Source organism: Emydura macquarii, unplaced genomic scaffold, assembly GCF_026122565.2.
Source record: "Emydura macquarii macquarii isolate MOO-44397 ecotype Brisbane River unplaced genomic scaffold, CSIRO-AGI_Emac_v2 contig_75, whole genome shotgun sequence".
NCBI lineage: Eukaryota > Metazoa > Chordata > Testudines > Chelidae > Emydura > Emydura macquarii.
This window is the reverse complement of record NW_027130212.1, coordinates 13390556-13412721: the sequence shown is the minus strand read 5'-3', so window position 1 is coordinate 13412721 and position 22166 is coordinate 13390556.

Below are 22166 nucleotides of genomic sequence, written 5' to 3'. Positions count from 1 at the left end.
ATGCAGCTGGCATAATTTTGACTTTTTCTTTTTTTTTTTTTTTTTTGTATTTAACAAGTTAGGAATAGGATGAGTGTAAGACAGTTGTTGGTTGCTTTAAATATCTGTAAAATATATATATTTTAGGTTTCCTTGGGAAACCTTCCTGTTCCTAAGTAGAGATTCCCCCATACTTATAAAGCATGATGAAATAGAAGCATCTGAAAGCAAATGCTTTAAATAGTTAAAGCCTCCAAACATGGCCGATGTGAACTAGTTGTTTCTGGAATCCTGAGCAGAAAGAGTCTGAACTGTCTATTCATTCAGTAATAAAAGTATTGTTCCATCTCTCCAGCTGAACCCTGCAGGCTGGTTTCCCTTATGTGATGTCAGAACTTATATTAAACCAAAAAGCGAGCAATTTTTTTTCCAAGATTGTTGGATTTGAAAAGAAGCCTTGTAGGGAAAATAGCATCAGTTTAAGCAACCTTTTGTATGTTTCCTGATCAGGAGGGCTGGAGAGAGAGGTCCTAAACTGCTAGCTATGGTGTTTCTCCATATGGCAAGCCCTATAACTCTGCAGTTGTTTAATTAAAGCCCTACTTGAACTTCAGGATGACTGTCAAAAAATTGTGGCTCAGTTGCAGACGAGCCAAGGAAAATTGCGTAAAAATAACAGACCTTAATATTTGTGGTAATAAAGTCCACTATTACTTTTCCATGATTTTCCGCTGTCGGTCGCCTGGGGCTGAGAGCGGGGGCTCCCCAATGTCAAAATTGCAGTGGAAGCCTGATACTGGGGAATCTGCAATCCCTGTCTGCTGGAATGGCTCATTGGGCATCATTTTAGGCTATGCTGATTTATGCCAGGAGACTAGGACTGGGCTGAGCCAGATGATCTAAGGTCCTTAAAAATGAACTATAGCCCACCTTTGTTTTTCTTTCTTGAGTTTTGCACCAAACACAGCTCAATTGGAACTGAGAATTCATGTGAAAAAAGATACAAATAAAGGCAGAAAATAATATAGTTAGAATAAAGTAAAAATAAAGCATGGGTTCATGAGGTCAGGTGAAGTTGCCATTTCCCCTCCTTATTTTTGTTTTTTTTTTATTTCTTTATGCACCTTGATTCCATCTGGGACAGGAAGTAGAAGTGCTAACATTTTATCATTACTGCCTTGCCTGAAAGCAGGAAGGTACCAGAAAGCTGAAAAGTGTTTCTTCTTGAGAGACTACTAGCCCAGTTCTGTAGACAAAAGAGATTTGGCTAAGGTTGGAAAGGAAATAAAAAATCATCTACATTTTGGGGTGTTTTTTCTAACAGACAAAGGCTCTCCCTGTCTGGTAAGAATAAAGTCTATGGACCAATTTCAATCTTAATATAAGCAGCTATGACATTCATTTATCCTTAAGCACAACGTCTAATGAAAGGGAGGAAAGAAAGTGTGAATGGAATGGCAAAGAAGACAGTGATCTGGGAGGATTTTTTTTAATTGATCCATCAAATATATTGCACTTTGTTGTCTGCTGTCCAAGTGACAGCTGATATAGCAGTAGAGGGAGATAGGACCAATGAAGCTGAAATGCCATTTTGAGGGAAACCCCAGCTCCAATGCCAAAGGCATTAAAAACAAAGATTTGGTAGTCAAGAGTCTGAGGTCTGGGCTACACCTTAAACTTAGGTTGATCTAGCTACATTGCTTAGGGCTGTGACAAATGTCATGCCCAGTGCGATGTAGTTAGATCAACCTAACCCTCACTGTAGACTAAGCTAGATTGATGGAGAAATTCTTCCAAATTGTTACATCTTGAGGAGGCTGGACTTACTACAGCAATGGAAAACCCCTTTCTGTCTCTGTAGTAAGTGTCAATACAACAGCGGTGTAGTGGCAATGCTGTAGCTGTAGCACCTGTAGTGTAGACATAACTTGAGATCAATAGTGAAAAGGACAAGCAGGGACATATACCATGGTGTAGAAACAGTACATATTGACCCATCTGATATGTTTCATAATTCACTCCTGGATGGTAATACTTCCCTTTTAGTGAAGTGGGTGTGAATTATAAAAGGGCAGTACTAGTCTCAGGGTCAAATTAAAGCTTCCATAGGAAACAGCTAACTAAGATGGGGAGACAAGGGTCAAGAGTTACCTTGTATGTGGATTGGTATTTGGGGACATCATGAAGACGTGGCAGGAGCAGATACGTTATCTACACAGGTGCTGGTGGAAGTACGCTCACTGGTGATCCTTCTGATATGGTCATTCTGTTATAGTTAAGATTAAGACCAGATTTCTGTTAAAAACTCAGCTCTAAGTGCTCTAAAATCTACATAGAACCTGAAGTACAAAAATCAGGCTTATTGCTCCAGTCTGCCTCTGTCAAAGGAGGATCTTTTTTTTTTTGGAGAAATGTAATTTAAAATGTAAGCAGAGTATTCAGGAGGGGCTGGAACGATTTTTTTAAGAGAAAATAAACTACAAAAGCAAATGCTTATTAGGAGTGGGAGGGTGATTAGCAGTGGAATAGAGTGGAGGAGATGGAGAGATCATTCGCATCTTACAGGAGTGCTCCACACCATAACTGGTAGAAAACTTTCAAAATTGTGACATTCTTTGCCAAGTTTTATGGAAAATTTTCACCCTCAAAAATGTGGTTTTGGTTTTTGTGGGTGTTTTTTTCCCCCAACTAGTGATCAAACTTTTTTAAAATTAATTTTTTTTGACTAATTCTCTGCATTTTTCAACGAATACTACTACAGCATCAACATCTACTACAAGATCAGGCCCTCGTTTTGGGTCTAATCCTGACAATGGAGTTTTGCTCAAAAGGGTACATCACTCTGTGGAAGTGTTGAGACCTAAATCATAGTCCTGTGTGGTTTTAGATATTTTTAAATGTCTATCTTTTTCAGCTAACACATGATGAGTTGGTTTCCAGATTTTAATTTGTCAGCTCTGTCACTTTTTTTTAATTTACGTAAAATCATCACTTTGCAGGTGAAAGTGAATTTCTTAGAGTAACAATGTGAATCAGTATGATTCTGAAACATTAGAAAATTAGTTGGCCTGTTTTATACAAAACATGTTTTATCTTAAATTTTAAAAAAGATCTGACATAAAGATGATGCCAGGGAAATATCCTGAAGAATGCAGCATCAGACTCTGGCATGATGCAATGAAGCTCTTTTAAATAAGCGTGAAGTAAATTACAATAATGTGTTTGTTTCAAAAGAAAAAAACAGTATTGCAAATTAGTCTGTTAAAGGCATAGATGTTGGTGAAATAAGGTGAAGCTTTCCATTGTACCATGACCATTTCAAGTTTTTATAACTGGATTTGCCGGTCATACCTAAAGTTCTGTAGAATTCTGACTGCGATACCTGGTCACTATATATGGGGTTGCTGTGTGTTTGGAATGTTCAGTGTATAGTCCAAATGACTTGCCAAAAATATTTTAGGCCAAAGAATTTATCTCTTCATGCATCCTGATTATCCTGTCTTGAGGTAATGGAGAGCTTCTTGTGAGGAAGCTAAAGTGATCTTTATGAATATAATACCTAGCCCTAAAACACTTGGGAATTTATCATCTCAGCTTGACTTAAAGGATTCTAATTCAAGGAATTTAGGTCTTCACAATTTCTGCTATTTTCAGCCACTGACAAAAGGCCTGAAGTACTGCATTTCCCAAGTTACTTCGAAGTGTCTAATTTATTAAATGGTTGGTCAGATCTCATACCTAGGGAATCATCCCTTTCTGAATCACAAGGACAAACGCGATCTATTTCCAAACAGTGTTAAAGAAAGTAATTGGAAAGATTCATGAATGAAATTACAGATTTTTAAACAGGTTAGGAAAATTTAAAAAATCTTTAAGACAAGATGCTCTGAGTTCTATAAATATAGGGCAGAACTATGGCAGATTAAAAACCTGACAATCTTACTGACAAACATTTTCCAAAAAAGGACACTTAAAGTCAAGCTCTTAAGTGTTTATTTTAGATATTTAAATAAATGGCAGCAAGTGGCCTGATTCCCCCTTCTTTCCCCCCAAATGTGCTGTGCACCCAGCAGCTCCCATTGAACTTAATGGAAGTTTTGTCATTTCCATCATTGGGAATAGAATCAGGCCCTTAAAATGATATTTTTAATTTTAAAAAGATCAAATCTTCAAGTGTATACTGTATAAATATTGGCACTGTTAGTAAGATGCTTTTCCTCCTGATCCAATAAGTAGAGAGGAGCAAATCTCAATTTTTTCCTCAAAAGATGCTAGTCTTTTTTGCCTGAGAATGAATCTATAGTGTTACATACATTATGTACTCTAAACAGTATTTAATCCAGCAACAAAGGAATTAAATATTTCTGAATCTGTTGCACATGGGTTCATTGAGACATTTGTCTGCAATGTTCTTATTGGCTAGAAATGCCTGGGGAACAAACAAATGATTATTCATTGTTGCAACATAAGATCATAAGAATGACCATACTGGGTCTATCTAGGCTAATATGCTATCTTTCGGCAGTGGCCAATGCTACATGCTTCAGAGGGAATGAACAGAACAGAGCAATCATCAAGTGATCCTTTCCCCTGCCTTCCAATCCCAGCATCTGGCAAACTGTTCTGTACATGAGGAGAAAGAGCTATGTAGAGAACTACTAGATAATATAGAAATAAAACCTTTTACCTTGGGTAGTCTCACTTTTTCATTCAATGTCCTGGTGTCCCAAGAAGTTTTCTGGTTTCCTGACAGTTCTCCATTTTTCACTTCATCAATCAAAATACCTTTTTTATAACTATAAATTGCTTGCTCAAGATACGTTGCTACTCTAATTAAATGTTTTTAACTTGTCTCGCTATCATCACACAGGGTGCAAGTGTTTCTTACCAATCATTGTTGAAGATTAAAGTTTGTAATAACTTTTCATGCCACAACAGTACAGTGTGAGCCCAATGAGTCAATGACCCACTTTAGGCAGTTTAAAACCTCTTCACAGGCCCCTAGGTGGAGCAGAGGACAGGATCTAAGAAGGGAAGAGGTGGGCACCTGTATTTTTCACTTCCTGCTCTCTCTGGGCACCAGAAACTTAAAGGGAGGGGAGCAAGGAACAGATTGGTGTAGGAAGGAGAGAGAGAGCTCAGCTTTCCGAGCTCAGGCAGAGTAGCAGTGCACATTAGGGAAGGGAGCCATTAGTGGACACAACTGTTTTACAACCCCAAAAATACGGTACCACAAAAAGGATTGATTTGGGAAAACACAGTCGTCTTATTTTGAAAGCATGGATGATGCATAGATTAAGTGGTGAGTGCTATAATAATTGACTGGAAAAAATGTTTGAGAAATACATACTAAACAACGTGGAATGAAACCAAATTTGTCATCTTGTTCCCATGACTAGCCATCGAGCTTGTTTCTCCATTGTCTAGTCATTTTACATCTGTGAAACATAGATGTAAAATGTTACTGAATTAGGGTGACATTGTTTTATGCCCACGTTTCCAGGTGTAAATAACTACACAAGATCAAGGCAGTGGAGAATTGGGCCTATTTACATAAATATTAAAATTCTCTATGGAAAAATGGATGCTGTAGAAGTCATTTCAAGGATAATTTTTTGTGGTTTATAATAAGTGTGTTTAATCACATTGTAACTAAAATGTTTTAAATCAATGACTTCTAAAGTAATTAAACTGCATGGAATGCTAGTTCTTTCTAGGCTCAGAGCAAGTATAATTAGTAGTATTTTCCCAGCTGCAGATTCTATCATAAAGTTAAATCAAACCCACAGTAATAATCTACTCTTCATCTTTATGCAAAACCCATTGACTTTAATGACAGTTCTGCACATGAAATGAAGATATTAGTATCTGATTCTCAGTCAGAGTTACTGAATGTGCTAAGATTAAATCCCTATCTCTATCCCCATTGTCTGTCATTTTTACTTATCATTTTGCATCTATAATTTAGGCTCCAGTCCCGCACAGAGAACCGTGTGGGTGGTTTCTCTGTTACTTGGTGTTATTAAAATCATGAAGAAGAATAATACTCGTGTTTGAGAATGCAAAAGTAAAAAATGTTTTCAGGGAAATTGAATGCTCAGGTGCAATGGAGGCTTTTAATAACCTCAAAAGCGGTCTATGGTGGGCATGGTCCAGCAATATGAATATTTTATTTTTGTTATACCACAAGATTAAGGAGAGAATGCATTGAAACAGTAGGTGTTTTATTTGAAAAATATCAAGTCTGATATTTCTCATATTTAGGTAATTCATCATGTAAAGTGCTTTGCAGTTCAGTTTAGTTCACTTCCGTGACCATCCAGAGCCGCTTGCACTGAGGATCAGACAATGGGGTTCTGATCAGCTATTCATAAAACAGTTGTGTAGAAAAATGTATGTTAACTGTTGTGATTTCATTTCATGCAGGCATTCATGTTTGAGATTAATGTGTATAGGTGCATTTTGTTTTCAGGACAGGTGATGGCATTTGGGATGAAGCATAAAACAGTTTCTTTGTTTCAGGTTTTGTTCTTAGCTCCAGTTATGTTACTGAAACATCGTCATGTAAGAAATGTATTTATTCTTGTAATAAAACTTTTTGTACTGCACTCATTTTCATGACTTTCATAAACATGACATTTTTGTGTGTTAGACTGTGTGCAGATCCTCTAAGTGAGTGATTTGTGAAAATTGTGGGGAATTGACCATCTTTGTTGTTACTGGACATGAATTTTAATAGGCTATATAGGCATTGTTCCTTTTCATGCCTATTTTTCTCATGCTAATTCCAATGGGAAGTTTGTTTGCATCATTTGCCAAAGGCTTTCTGCATCTGTATCAAGTTTGGACACATTTAGCACATAACTACTGAAGAAAATGATAATTTGTTTATACACCCTTGCCTCAGAAGCACAAATGTTTTTGGATTGAGAAGTGTATATCATGTCCCTTTTCTTGAGATATGCAAGAAGAATTTTTAGCTACACACAGGTGGCAGGGTTTATCCCAGGAGTAATGTCACTGAAACTTAGTCAGAGCTGAACTTCACCCAGTAAATTTTGTTATCCCATCTTTGCTATGGTTATTTCATGTCAGCTATTTATTTTAAAGGGTTGGTTTTGCCTGCAGCATTCTGTTAGCAATTCATATTTAAATCGTGTAAGTAAATTTACTTTGATTTATTTATTTATTAGACAGATGGTGATACTTATGAAAAAGTACTGAATTGGATAGCGCTGGAAACGAAGTCTCAGTTTATCCATAGAACCTGTACACCATGGCAAGTGGCAGTGCTAAATTCTGCCTCACAGCCTTGTACAGTATACCTCCCTAATGGCCTAGTAAGGCTACTTCCAGATGTAAGAGGGTAGGTGAAGATCCATGTCCATCCAGTCCAGAGCTCTTTTCTGAGTCTGCCAATAAGAATGCTAATTAATGATGCTCCTGATGGTGCACATTTGTGATGTGTAGATACCAAACTTGTGGGAATCCGTACCAATTCATAACTCAGAGGCCATAGAATAGCCATCAGATCATGATGACTTTTTGGTCACTATTCAGTCTAAGGTCAATTTTGTTGGTGTCCTATTGATGAAAGGGGTCGATGTTGGGTTTAGCAGACCATTTCATTTGCTTCTTTCTTGTTTGTTGATTGCATTAGGTTACAATCTTTGTTTTTCTGCTGTGAGGGCTTAGCATTCCTATTACGTGGCTACTTTTCCAGAACTTCATAATGATATTAGCATTGTTTGGGACTCTGATTTAGCAGTTTGATCACCATGTTGCAGTAAGCTTTGAAAAGCGGCATCATAAAGAGGTGGAATAAAGAATAGTCACCATGTATGTAAGCCTCTTCCAGAGACACCACTGGGTTGTATCCACCTGTGTGAAACTTCCATGATAAAATCTGAAACTTGAAAAGTCTTTATTCAAAAAAAAAAAAAAAAAAAAAAATTGGGCTAAGTTGCTGGGTGCTGGGAAGGGTTTTATGGTTTTGGCTGTGATCTCAGTATGGCTTTAAACATAGTTTTCACCTGAGAATAGACACTCACTCATGAGTGATATTGTTCTAACCTGTCTTGGAAGTCTCCAATAATGCTTCCATAACTGACCTTCAAAGACTCTATTCCAAAGACTCTGTGTTTTTATTACAGAATCAATTTCTTTTAATATTGATGCTAAAATTTCCTTTATTTCTACATAAAGTCAGAGTATCCTTCCCTACACTGTCCTGACATTGACTATCCTCAGAATTTTCTAATTATTTTGTCACCTCTTGTCTCCTTTTCCACCTTTTCTCAACCTCCAGTTACCATGCTGTCCATTGGAAACAAAAGACACAAATCTTGGGCCTGGTCCACACTGGTGGTGGCATGTAGGGTATATGTAGCTACATGCTACAGTGCAAAGCAGGCTGCATCCACGCTGCAGTCTGCAGTGACATGCAACAGTGAAAAGCTCTTGCAGGCAGAGGCAGTGGGGAAAGTCTTTAGCAGTGGGGAGCTTCTGAGCCTTTTCCTGCTGCTAGAGTTTTTCCCAGCAGTGGGGAAAAACACTGGCAGCAGGACCCTAGACTGCTAAAAATAGTAGTGTAGATGTGGGAGGCCCTGTTTGAGTGTGTAGAGAGCCATATAGGGTACATACCCAGAGGGTTCAGATATGTCTTTACTTGCCTAAGCAGTGCCTCACCATCTATATAACTATTTATACCCTGCTGGGTGGGGCATGCAGTGTGTATACTCTACATGCTGCTGTAACTGAGTGTGTAGTGTAGGCATACTCTTTTGATTGTAATTGTTGATGCAGTTGGTCATGCTTGGGCTCTAGATTTGATTAAGAGATTCCTGGTTAATGTAGTTAATGCAAAGTGTTATATCTGTGCACTCGGACGCATGTGTCCATCCATCCAATATGTATGTATAGATCAATTAAAGTACAAGTTGTCTGAAGTATGTCTAGCATTAAACAGTTACTGGGATAATCCCTAGCAGCTTTTTTACTGTCTATGGAACATATTAATAAATATAGACAACTGTTGAAATTTATGCTCTCTTATGTGTCTGCTTGTTTTAGTCTTTGCTAACATTTGTTTTCTGTAGATCTCTGGCATATTTAAATATCACAGTACTCACTGCTGATGCTGTCACTTTGCCAAAGCTTTTCAAGGAAGTGCTGCTGTAGCAAATATCTCATTAGCATGGTACTTTTTCTGTTCTACAGCATCTGGTGAAACATTAAAGGGAGAATAATTGTACATATCTATTAAAAGCTTATGATTAATCAGGGTTGTAAAATGATAGCTTCGGGTAACAAATACAGTGAATTCTGCCTACAGTGAACTGTATAGGATATAGTGACAGTCCAGATTGTTTGTTTTAGTATATTGCAAGGGTGGCCAAACTGGGGCTTGTGAGCCACATGCCGCTCTTTTACAGTTAAAGTGAGGCTTGCAGAGCCCCCTGTCCCCTACCCTCCATTCTCTGCCTAAAAGACTGGGGTGGGGAGCTCAGAGCTTCTGCCCTGTGGCAGGGTGGTGGGACTAGAGGATTCTGCCCAGCAGGGAGAGGGGTCTAAGGGATCAGTAAGTTTGGCCACCTCTGGTATATTGCAATGAGCAAGTTGCACTTTCTGAATAGCGAACTTGCATTACTTTTAAACTAGTTCCATTAAAAATCTCTTCTGTGTAAGTAGATGCTATTTTGTGGCCATGTTTTCACATTTGGCTGCCTAAGTCACAATAGATGCCCAGATCCCATATTCTGATTTTCAAACAGCTCTGATCAAAGGCATGAAACACCAAATGTGCATCCTGCAAAGATAATGAAATCTATGTTGTGCATAATGCATCTTCTCAGCACTTGATGACCTGTTTGATTAGGATTATCCTCATTTATCATTTTGCTGTCTACACTAGAGCAACATTCTCCCAACTGTTTAGGTGTAACTGAGGGAAGAATTTGGCCTAAACCTTAAATACTACTGAAGCTCACTTACAAGTTTCAAGAGTCATTTAAAGATATCCAGACAGAAAGCAAAAATGCTGACACTTGATTGTTCAAGGTGCTTCATTAATTCTTTTCTATGTCAGTCTCTTATTCAATCATGACCAACTTGTCCCTAATCGAAAATGACCAGCTTTTAAGTTAGAGACAATGTAGGGGGAAAAATATTTTGTGAAGGGAAAAGGGCAGTTATGCATGACAGTCTGTCAATATCTTTAATTGTTTTCCAATAAATAGATGTGAAAGTCATTAGTACTCTAAAACATTAATCATATCATGGGAAATGTTTATTTTTAGTATGGTGGCAAATATTGTAATACATTTACATGCTTTTTCTAACAGGTTTATTTTGTTGGAAATATACCTCTTAGATCCTGGAGATGGTTCAGAGCCCAAATTCACTGGCAGAACAAGGAAACTTCACTAACAAACTGTGTTTAAATGGTACCAGCCTAAAGACACTTTAAGGTATGGTAAGGAAGGATGCTTTAGAACTTTTGATAGGGAAATGCAGGCAACTGAGTGAAAATCTCTTTTGTTGGGCAAGACAACTTGACACCCTCTAGTGTCTAGAGTGCAGGGCAGCGTATTTGTGTAGTCCCTGAATCTGAAAGACAGCATAACCAACAGAGAACATACCCAATTTTGCAGCTGATTAGAACTTTGGTCTCAAACACAATTGAACCAGACAGAGCAGCAGGAGATAGTTTCTGTGTGGGGGTTATAAAGAGTAGAGTTTGTTCAGAGGAGGAGAACTTAGCTTTTGGTCACATAAGTAGACTTAGATGGTGCTTTTCTTGCAATTTGTACCCATTTAAAAATATTTACTAAATTTAGTAAATAGAAGCTAGATATGGGTGATCTGTGGTTTCTCTGTGTCTAACCATTTTTCTCTACCATCTTGCATCCCTCCCCAATCCTTAAGAAGAAGAAGCGGGGGGGAACCCCTCTTCTTGAACCTAAAACTAACTTGACCTCTTGGAATCATTACAATACAAATGCAAAAAACAGTTAATGTGTGAACCTGTTCAGTCCACCCTGGGATTATTTGTAATGTACCTTCTTGTCATATATACTGTTGAGCATATTTAGTTTCACAGATGATGTAGGCTTGCTGCAAAATGCACTTATTCTCAGCAGTATGATCCAGTTTAAGTTGTATTTCTCATTTGCAGTCGACTTTAGAAAGGTTAAGGGCAGGATTTTCATGAAGGATTTGAGGCACCTTTTGAAAAATCTGGCAACTTGATTTAGGTGCTGAAATGGGAACTGAGCACCTTACAAAATCCAGCACATTACATCATGGTATGTGCTTCAAAAGTTTGAGAAAATACTATTGTGATGCAGAGAATGGCATCCACTTGATAAATACAATGCAAGCAGACTGAGAAAGATGGAAGAGCCACTATGGGCAACATCAACTTTTTGGAAATGTGTATTTCCAAAATAGGAACAATTTGATTGAAACACTTTAGTTGTTTTAAAATGACGAAAGATCATATTATATTAGATATTGTAAAACTTTTTTGTATTTTTTTTCTGTGACATTTGAAAATCAGCACAGATTTTTGTTGCAATTGTTTATAACACTATAGATCAGAATAAAGGAGTGAGTTAGTGGGTGTGCATGTGTTTGTGATCAAATTTTAATGCAACACTACAGTGGTGGTGATGTCAAGGAAAAATTCACTCATCAGATTAGTGTGTGAGATAAGGAAGACAAAAGCAAGATAGACATTTATATGGATGGAAATATGTAGTCAGAGATGGAAAATAATTAGCAGCAAAACTTAAGCGTGTATGTGTGTGTGTGTAAAATGAATGGTGTGAGAGGAGAGAAAAGGGGAAATTCAAGAAAGATTTGATTATAATGCCAACGTGTTAATACTTCTCAAGTGTGAAAAGTCTATTGCTATAAATTTGCTGAAATACTTTGATATGCAGATTAGTGGCAAATGTGTAAGCAAGGTCTGAGTGGCACTCCCCGGGCTCAGCAGCTGAAAGGGGGGCACATTATTTGCATGGGCCTTGTATTTGCATGAGTACAATTAAGTACTCAGCATATTGCATAAGCACACTAGGTGCTGAGCATGATGGGAAATGGTCAATATGTCTGGTATTGTGTTACAAATCATTTTTGTGTTAACTGCAGGGGTAATGAAATGTTGTCCTTCCATTGTATGAACAAATGGCAGCAGACCTGTGTTTAGCCTGTTCTGAGGAAAAATTCACTCTCCTCTAAACAGAGCCCAATAAGGGGGTGGGGGAATGGTTTCAGCATTGTAAGAGCAACAGAGAGGGGGTGAGAAGTTTCCTGTTGAGATTGCACTAGCCCTGGCAAAGAGCTACCCTCAGGCATGGATTGACTATCTTCTCCCACTGTTAAAAGGTACAATTAATGATTCCTCTTGGAGTCTTTTGTCTTGTTAAAAAGCAGGGACATTACTCTTGTGTCAACAGAAAGTTTTCCCATGAGCTGAAAATCACTGCGAGCTGAAATCTCTGGAGGAACTGGGAAACCTTGACTGACAACCAGCAGAGAGGAGCCAGGAGTAGTCAGCACCTGCATACAGCAGGAGACAGTAGCAAGGACTCAGCAAGACCCAGAGGTGGCAGGAGGCAGCAGCGGAGAGGGCCTGGTCAAGTCCATGTCCTGCAGGAGCCTACAGAAGGGAACTGGCTGAGCCCCCAACCGAGAGGTAGACACTGCAACTACGATGGTCAGTACAGGGGAAAGCAAGAAGAGAGAGATGAAGGACACGCCCCCGTATGCTGGGGTGGGTTTGTCTCATTGAGTTCATGAATTCTGTTTGCATTGGTTCCAAAACCAGTGCTGTTACTTCCTTCCTTTCATTAAATGGTTTTCTTTCTACACTCAGACTCTGAGCTTGCGAGAAGGGAAGTATTGCCTTTTGGGGGTACCCAGGGGATAGTGTGTGATTTCCCAGGGGACTGGGTGGGGGCTCGAGCCGGTTTGGTGTTGTATCATTGACAGGAACCCCTAGATATAGAACCTGGCTCTTTGCTGCTGCCAGCTCTGTCTGGCAGAAGGGTTACATACAGGACACACCATACTTATCTTCAGCATCCAATAAATGCTGGAAATGCCATGCAATTGCAGGTGCTCTGAAGCATATTCTGTAGGCTTGTAGAAAAAGCTGAAGGCCTTTGTGGGAATATAGTATTCAAAACTGTAGTCGAATTATTGTCTGCATATATGCAGGATAACTTCCTTCATGATTTTCCTTTTTTGGAATGAAGATTGACAGAACTAAATGATACTTAAATCGGAATGAAATTGTTCAGTGTTGTAGTGATGACAGGCTCTGATGTGGCACTTCATTTCTGAGGCCCTCCCACAGGAGAAATGACTGATGCTATTCTGAATCTGAAGCCTTCCCATGCCATCAGATGTCTTTTAGGGAACAAACAAGACTCCACTATCCCTGTTTATCCTGGGCTGCTCTGTGCATGTCCTCTGTTTGTCGAGTTCAAGGTTTGTTTTTTTCTGAGTAGTGTCTGATGGAGGGATTCTTTTGATCAGCTCTTTTTGTGTGCTGCTTCAGCTGCCCAATGGCTTGCCTGGCATGGCAGATGCTCTGGCTTTTTTCTTAACACATGCCCCAGATATGTATGGAGATAAGGAGGAGTTAAATTCTTTGTCAAATTCAGCATTTCTTGTAAATTCATTTATTGAATACCTGGTATTTTTTTCTATAGCATTTTCTTTCAAAGGCATTTAGACGTCTGTCTTTCTTTTTGGTGGATTTCCAACTTTCACTTCCATATGTTAAAACAGAAGTAACATTTGAGTTGAAGATTAATAGTTTGATCTTTAAGTTGTAGATTTTCCATGACCAAATCTTGTTTAAGATGGCTAATGCAGCTGTCACCAATGCATGACATTTGCTTCTGGACATCCTCGCTGGTTTCCACGTTCCTGTCAAGGTATGTGAATTGACTCTCCACTTCTTGTATTGTTTTGTAATGCTTGAATTGGCTGTTGCTGGGGTCCTCATTAGATAGTTTTTCATAATCGATTAACACCATCTTTTTTGCAATGCTGCACAGTCTTCTGGTCTTTGCTTGCATACTGAATGCACTGTCCCTTAAAGTTATGTCATCAACAAAAATCTAGATCTTCTAGTGTGCTGTTGCTGAACTATGTAGTACCTGTGTTGTATCTGTCCACACTTTTTCTCATAATGAAGTCAATGACAGTGCCAAACTGAAGTTACTGGCTGTCACATTATAGGCCTGGTTTTTATCTCATCTTGTGAGTGAATTCAGAGTTTGAAAAGCTGAGTCGGATGTGGCACTTAAGTTCTTCTTAGGTTCTCCTACAGGAGAAATGACTGAAGCTATTAGGTGGCATGTTATAGGCATGGAGTGGATTTGGAGTTCAAAAGGGGGCACATGAGTCATTTCATTAGAGATGGGCTGGAAACTAAATCGGTGGAATTAAATTTTTTCAGACTTTGTGAAGGTTCCTGTCCTGAATCCAGCTTCCAACTTCATAGTTGTTTAACCAAACCAAATTCACCCTATATCATCATCATCCAACTGTCTGAGTTTTGGGGTTTAGGCCCACTTCTGGTCATCAGTCTGAAAGAAGTTTCCAGAACTCTGACTGAATGACATCATACTGCATTCTCTACAGTACTTATTTATCAGTATGGATCTCTGGTTGTAGGATTGTCCATTGCTGTGTGCTTGGTTCTTCCATAAAAGACTTTTGCTTAAACCCAAATTCCTCCCATTCCCTACCAAAGAGAAAAATCTAGAACACAATCACATCACAATCACAATCCCCCATCAGGACTATTTAAATGTATGCCATATTTGAAGTGGGGAGTGTGGGGGAGGAAAGGTTGTTGTTTATGTACATTTTTATCACAGGCAACTAGAGCGTAGGATAGTCATGGATATAAAAAGTTTGTGAATCAAAATGAATGAGTAATAAATTTATGGTGTTACTATTGTATAGTGATGGTACAAGAGTCATAATTGTTGCACACTCTGGGATGGTGGCCTAATTAACACACTAGTATTTCAGATAATTATCAGGGACTCCTACTAACACATTTTATTATTCCATGGAGATGTTTCAGTGCAAGACTGGATTATATCCCCTGCTCACTAACAAATGGAGTACTGGTAAAAGTCCACAGAACTTGAACACTTGTTACAAATTTACCATCTGCTGGAGAGCCTGGGCTGGAAGCTAAGTTTACTCCTGGCCATCATGTGACAACTGCCCACCACTATGGAAAGGTGTTAGGGAGCATCCAAAGTTTTCACGTAAATGAGTACCCAGTATTAATTCCTATAAGTCAATCTTTTAATAAGGTGGGAGAAGGAACAACATATGTCTTTGAGTGAGGCATGAGCTGCTCCAAAGACCTTTGCTTGGCTTTTGTGGATGTTGGCAGTCTAGGAGGACAGATGATGATGTAGCAATGAAGTCAGAGACCAGTGGGGTCTCAGTGGAAAAGCAGCTGAAGAGCCTGTTAACTGGTTTGAGCCCTTTGTTAGCAAAAACTAATTAATCCGGCAAAGACTTAAGTATATATGCATAATTTTTAAAGCCGGGTGAACTTTTTCGAACAAATGGGTGTATTTGCTGAAAAATGCAGTTTCAGGTTTATCAAAACTATTCATGAATCTGTCAAATAATTTCAGAAAAAATCAAAACTTTCAGGCTAGATTCACAAGGGGACTTAAGCATAGGCTGCAGAAATGATGGTGCTCCCCTTATATCTTGTAGCCCACCTGGGATGTAGTAGACTTTGGTTCAAGTCCACAATCTGCCTGATTCAGAGCAGGGATTTGAATTTGGGTCTCCCCCATTGCAAATGAGTGCCCTAACCATTGGGCTGTAGCATATGATGTGGTGGGAGTCTCTCACTCTTCTGTTGAAGATGTTCCATTTTGTATAAAATATTTGAATAGTCATCGGGTAAGAGACTTTATAGTATGGTGGTTATGGCACTCAGCAGGAATGGGGAGGGAATACCCATATTCCAGTCCTCCTGCACCAATTAATATTTATTTATACAAATTGGAATAGCTTCAACAGGAGAGACTGAGGAACACCACCTGCAGAATATCCAATAGGCCAGTAGTTGAGGCATTCAGCTGCAATGTGGGAGAGCCAATTTCAAATCCCTGCTCCGAAATCAGGCAGAGGGGGGACTTGAACTGATGTCTTCTGCATCCTAAGGCAGCGTTCTAACCACTGGAGTACAGAGTCTAAAGGTGGTAGTGTCAGCAGCTCCCCCTCATACAGTTTTTGAATGGTATCTCCAAATGTACCATGCTTTTTTAATTAAAATAAAAGGGTTTAAAAATTGCCTGAAATTTTAAACCAACTATTTTGTTTGACTTGAAACAAAATGCTTTTTGTTTTTGCTGAAAAAAACAGAAAAGCTTTGTGTTGGGTCAATTTGATTTTTTTTGGTTTGGCCAGTGAGCAAAAAAAAGAGATTATTCACACAGCTCTAATAATTTCTCACAGATGAGTACTGTCCCTGAGACCAGTCGAACTATATATATATATATATATATGTATAACATGTATAAAGTTCTGGATAAAGTTCTATCTTTAAAGGATTGGAGCCTTAATTTTCATGAAATGATGAATTTTTGCTCCTTTTAAAATTAGTTTTATTTTTGAGCAAAGCTTATTTTTGGCAGAAGTTTTTAAAAGTCCTTCCTTCATTTTTCAAAATAACTTTGAAAAGTATAACAGTGAGAGTTCTATGGCACTTTAAAGACTAACAAATTTATTTGGGCATGAGCTTTCATGGGCAGAAACACACTTTGTTGGATGCATGAAGTGGAAACTTCAGTTTGGTAGGTATATATACACATGCAAGGATTAGTGAGTTACATCACAGTAAGGAGGGTGAGTGTTAACGAGGTTAATGCAATCAGGGTGGATGAGGCTATTCACAACAGTTGATGAGAAAGTGTGAATGTCAAAAGAGGGAACATTATTTTTTGTAGTGGGCTAGCCACTCCCAGACTCTATTCAGACATAGTCTTCTAGTGTCAAGTTTGCATATGAGTTCCCACTCTGCAGTTTTGCGCTAGAGTTTGTTTTTGACTTTTTTTTGTTGAAGTATGGCAACTTTCAAGTCTGTTACTGAGTGTCCAGGGAGACCTCCCCTACTGATTTTTGAATGTTACCATTCCTGATGTCTGATTTGTGTCCATTTATTCTTTGAAAAGAATATTATTGATTGCCCTTGCAGCAGGTGAAAATCCTAAAGCTGTGCCTCATTTGTATTATGAGACAGTGAGTGAAAATGCTACCGTATTTCATGCCCTGAATGTAGCTATCTGACTGGATAGCCTCTATCTCTAACTGCCAATTTTAGTTTGAGCCAAAGCTTTTTTTGTACATAATCCATCCAATTTTATTATATTGATAGAATATAGGTATTCTATTTCTTATAGCTATTTAAATCTAATGAAAGCTTTAAAACGTGCCATGAAATCTATGAATAGGCACTATGGGGAAGGAAATATAGTGCTTTATAACTTTTAAGTCCAGAAGGGGCTAGAAGCCACAAAGAGAGAAAATGGGAGGATATAGCAATTTCCCGTGGCACTACATAGCCAGTACCAGCCACAGGACTAATGCTGTGTGGGTGAAAAAAGGGGAGGAGGCAACAATCATTCGCCAGTAGGGGTAGTAAGCAAAGTAGTAGATAAGGCAGTATAAAGGATTTAAGAGACTAGGGTTCAATTGCTAGGTCAGTTGAATTTCCTGTGTAACCTTGAAACATCGCTTAATCTTCCATTTGCCTCAGTTTCTCATTTGTAAAAAGGTGGTGATGCTTCTCCCACCTCCCTGGGTTATTAAGTGTAAAATCCATTAATGATTGTGAGGTGCTCAAACACTATAGCGATGAAGGCCATAAAAGTACATAGATGAATATTTGGTGTGTTCCCACAGCAAGCTGGTGTAGCTGATGGCAGAAATAGCCAAGGAACTCAATGCTGCTTATAGCAGCATTAAGCTTGTATTGAGCACTGTAAGCCTGATACACCATGTTGAATGCAGTTATAGATGAGAGCCAATGGCATTATGGCAATGGATATGACTGTGTGGCCAAGCTATGCCCCCTGATGCTTCCAGGCAGCCATCAGCCCCACTTCTCAGAGGGGGGATCCTGTGGAAGTTTGATGTGAAAGCTGGGGTATTCTGTTATAGTCTCCCTTTCCACAATATATAGGGAGGACATGGAGCTTAATGTTTAGTAATATACCTGGATACAACTGCTAAAAGCCGGATTACATGACAAAGGTGCAGGAGGATGGACTAAATAAGACATAACTTATCTATGTTAGGCACAGAAGTAATATTTCATTTGTACATGGCTGATTGCATCTGACTGAAGAATTCGTACTAAACCACGTACTAACAAAAACCAAAACCAAATGGTGAATGCATGTGGGGGTAGACCTGTCTCAGACTCCTCTTCAGGAAGCCTCATGCCAGGGCTCTATATCCTTTTCTCCAGATATTTTCCCCTTCCAGGAGGTGGCAAGTGTAGCTTCATGTATGATATGAAACATTTCACAATACTGAGCCAAATGCTGCTATTGGTTCGATGTGTGTAACTGTCCCTGAAGTTAGAGTCCTGTCCACCCATTTAAGGGCAGAATTTGGCTTGCAGTGTATTCCTTTGGCACATTCGGTCTTTGAAGCCTCCTTGGAACAGTATTCAGATGGATTCTAAAAAGGGCTATTTGGTACATTCATAACGTATGTATTTTCAAGTTAGAGCGAAACCTGTGGGCAGGCTACATTCTTGCTGCTATCTACCCATCAGATTTTATAGCAAAGCAAGATGGGCCTGATTCAGTATATGCCTGGAACAGCCACTGCTGCTAACTCAGGGTGCTGCAGATAGTGCTGGCAATTCAGTAGATGTCACCGTTCCCTCTGAGTCAGTCTGAGCTCAGTGACACCATGCATTGTTTGGAGGTACTGTGTTGTTGGAGCCGGAGCAGCCCTAGCCATTTTGCTGGCCAGGATGGAAAATGTTTTTGGCATCCCCTGCCCACAAGCAGCTGAGCAAAACATCAAACCGCCCCCTCCACAGCTGGTCTGTCAGGGTACAATAGTATGGTGCATGGCTCCCTGGAAATTGGCACTCTTGGCAATATTAAGGGTTAACTTAAACTGATATCTTTACCCAATACGAATCTGTGCAATTGTTTTCTACCTATCTACATTCTTCAGTTGCTTTAATTGCATTTTCCTTCATGGCCTGTGCTAAACTTTTTGTGTAGTGTTTCTGATGCTATTATAAAAGCAGCTACATACCTATCCCACAGTTGACTGCAGTGAAGTGATAGGAGTAGTTTATAATTCTGAAAAACCCCTTGATAATAAACAAAAATGATGTTCTATATTAATAAAGAATAATCATAGTAAAACTAGAAACACAAGAAATAAAAATTTATCAGAAAAGCAATCCTGGAAATAACTGAGCTCATTAGCTCTTAAAGGAAGCATTTGAGAAGTATTTTGATAACTTCTCCCATTGTTGCACCATATGTTAGGCTGAGATTTGTTCCGTTTCCAATTTCATTTTTGCTTTCCTGTTTCACCTTAAGAGATTCATTTCAGTAATGGAATTTTATTTGATCAAAATACAAAGACAAAGGCTTAGTCTCTTACGTAGTTAAGGAACCCAAATTCAATTAGCTTTTAGAACATATGTGGCCACAGAAATCAAAAACAAATGTAGTACAGGGCCTGATTCTTTCCCCCCTTCACTGAGTAGCTCCACTGACTTCAGATGGTCACTTGATTTATACTGGTGTAAGTGAAAGAAAAATCAGCACCATAGTTATGACAAACCACTAGAAAACTGTGTTAGGAGTGGATAATTAATTTACATATAGTGATTTCACCCAGATCTTAATTTCTTAATTTTGAAGGACTCTAGTAGCTCTTGTGCTTAGGGAGAGGAGGAAAAAATGGAGTGTAGAAAGAATAGTGTAGAGAATAGAATGCTAGGAACAACAAAGGTGGATGAGAAAATGTACATGAGCAGATGGAAAAGGAATGAGAGGCAACAATGCTAAAAAAAAAAAGAGAGAGAGAGAAAATGTATCTAAACCAAAATAGCCGACTTTGAACAATCCTAGAAAAGGCATTGAATCTCATTCTTCCCTCAGTTACATTCATCCAACTTCGTTGATTACACTGCTGTATAGAAGGACAGAGCTAGTCCGGGGTCTCTAGAAAATACAACAAAGAAATCAGGAATTGTCAGGCATGACAGGGTAGAGCCTAAATAAATAAAAAAGTTGACTTAAGACCCTCCTTAACCCAACACACACACTATGCTGAAAGCATGACACTTACATTCAGATGCTGACCTATATTTTTCATCTTGGGTGAGAAACTGTCCAATTTATACATGCTTATGAAATTAACTCTTCCCCTTGCTGTTCTAGTAGTATTCAAAGTGTCAAATGCTTGTTTTGACAAGACATAAAATTTCTGATTTTTGTCTATTTATGCTTGCATATTTCTTTTGTACCATTCTTTAGTAATTGATTTTAAAAAGTGAAAGCATGGGTTTTTACTAATTGTGTGTGTGCAAGATTCCTTTTTGATTTTCAGGTAATTAAAGAGCTCCTGATGGAATCATATCGGCCTCTTACTATTCTTCCTATCTTTCCTTCACGGTGGGATCGTATGCAGTTGTGCCTTTCATATTGTGTCCTTGAGAAACTGTCAGCTCTTCTGAACTCCCTTTACTCTTCGATTATCCTCCCAGGGGGACCTTACCTACTAGTTCAGTTTGTTAAAGCCTGCTCTTTTGAAGTCAGTTTTCCTTATTCTGCTGCTCTCACTCTTTCCTTTCCTTAGAATCATAAAATCTATCACTTCATCACTTTCACTTGAATTGCTTTCCACCTTTAGATTCACTACCAATTCCTCCCTGTTGATCAAAATCAAGTCTAAAATGATTGTCCCGCTGGCTCTTTCCTCTGTCTTCTGAAACAAAAAAAAATTGTCCCCAATACATTCCAAGAACTTACTGGAAATGTTGTGTTTTGCCATATTACTTTTCCAATAGATGTCTGGGTAGTTAAAGTCTCTCCCCTCCCCCCAATACTTCCAGCTGTTGGGTTTTGGATATTTTTTGTTAGTTGTTCTAGAAATGCCTCCTCCACCTCGTCTATCTTGATTTGGGTTCTTTTGTAACAAGTTTGCTCCTTTTGTTTTTCCTGTTGCCCTGTATCTTTTCTAAATAATCCTGCGTATATTCTTTGAATTCTGAAATCTCAGGTCTTTTCTGTTGGATACACAAGTAGATGTTTCTTGGGTTTTGGCTTTAGCTGGGATCAATGGGTGCAATTGCTCCCATAGAAATCAGGCCTGGATTAATCAGTGTGCACTTGGTTCACTTGCACAGGGTCCCCATCTCTGGTTTGGTCTGGCCGCAATGCAATGGAGGGGCAGCCGTGCCAAATCTGAGTGGGTGGCTTTGTGACCCTGTATGCTGGTTTGTAAAGCCCAGAGCCAGGCAGCCATGCGCAACCCCATGGGCCAGGAGCTGCCACTGTAGGGTGACTGCAGGAAGGGCTCACTCTCTGGTCTCTTCCCTCCCTCCCACCCGAGGGGGACTTCCCTCCTCACTTGGCCAGAACTAGGGTAGTGGTGCCCAGGTGGAGGGTGCTGCTGTGGTGATTGGTGCTCCCATGGCAGTTTTGTATAGTGCATCCAGTGAATCGGGAGACTACATTCGCCTCTGGCTGTTGGTTATTTAGGGAAATCTGAAATTTAAAAGGGAGAACCATAGTGACTGGTGAGGGGGGAGAAATATTGGTGCTCTCATGCTTTTTCCTTTCTGAACCTGGGCCTGGTATCCAGGCACCCCTATTGTAATGGAATAGTCCCAGTTTTCCAAAGCTTTGCCCGCACCACCTCACTCAAAACTACAACTGCCTTCTGCTGCTCCAGGTGTCAGTTCTCACTGCAGTGCTGAACTGACACCTTCTGTTGTTTATTGAGGGAAGATGTGGCTGCTGTGTAAGTCATGAGTAAGTAAACTGGCAACCTGGGGGGCATGGCAATGGCAGGTATTTGGTAGGCCTAAGGGTATGTTGTACTGGTGGCAGTAAGTAGTGGCAGGAGGAAAGCTTTATACT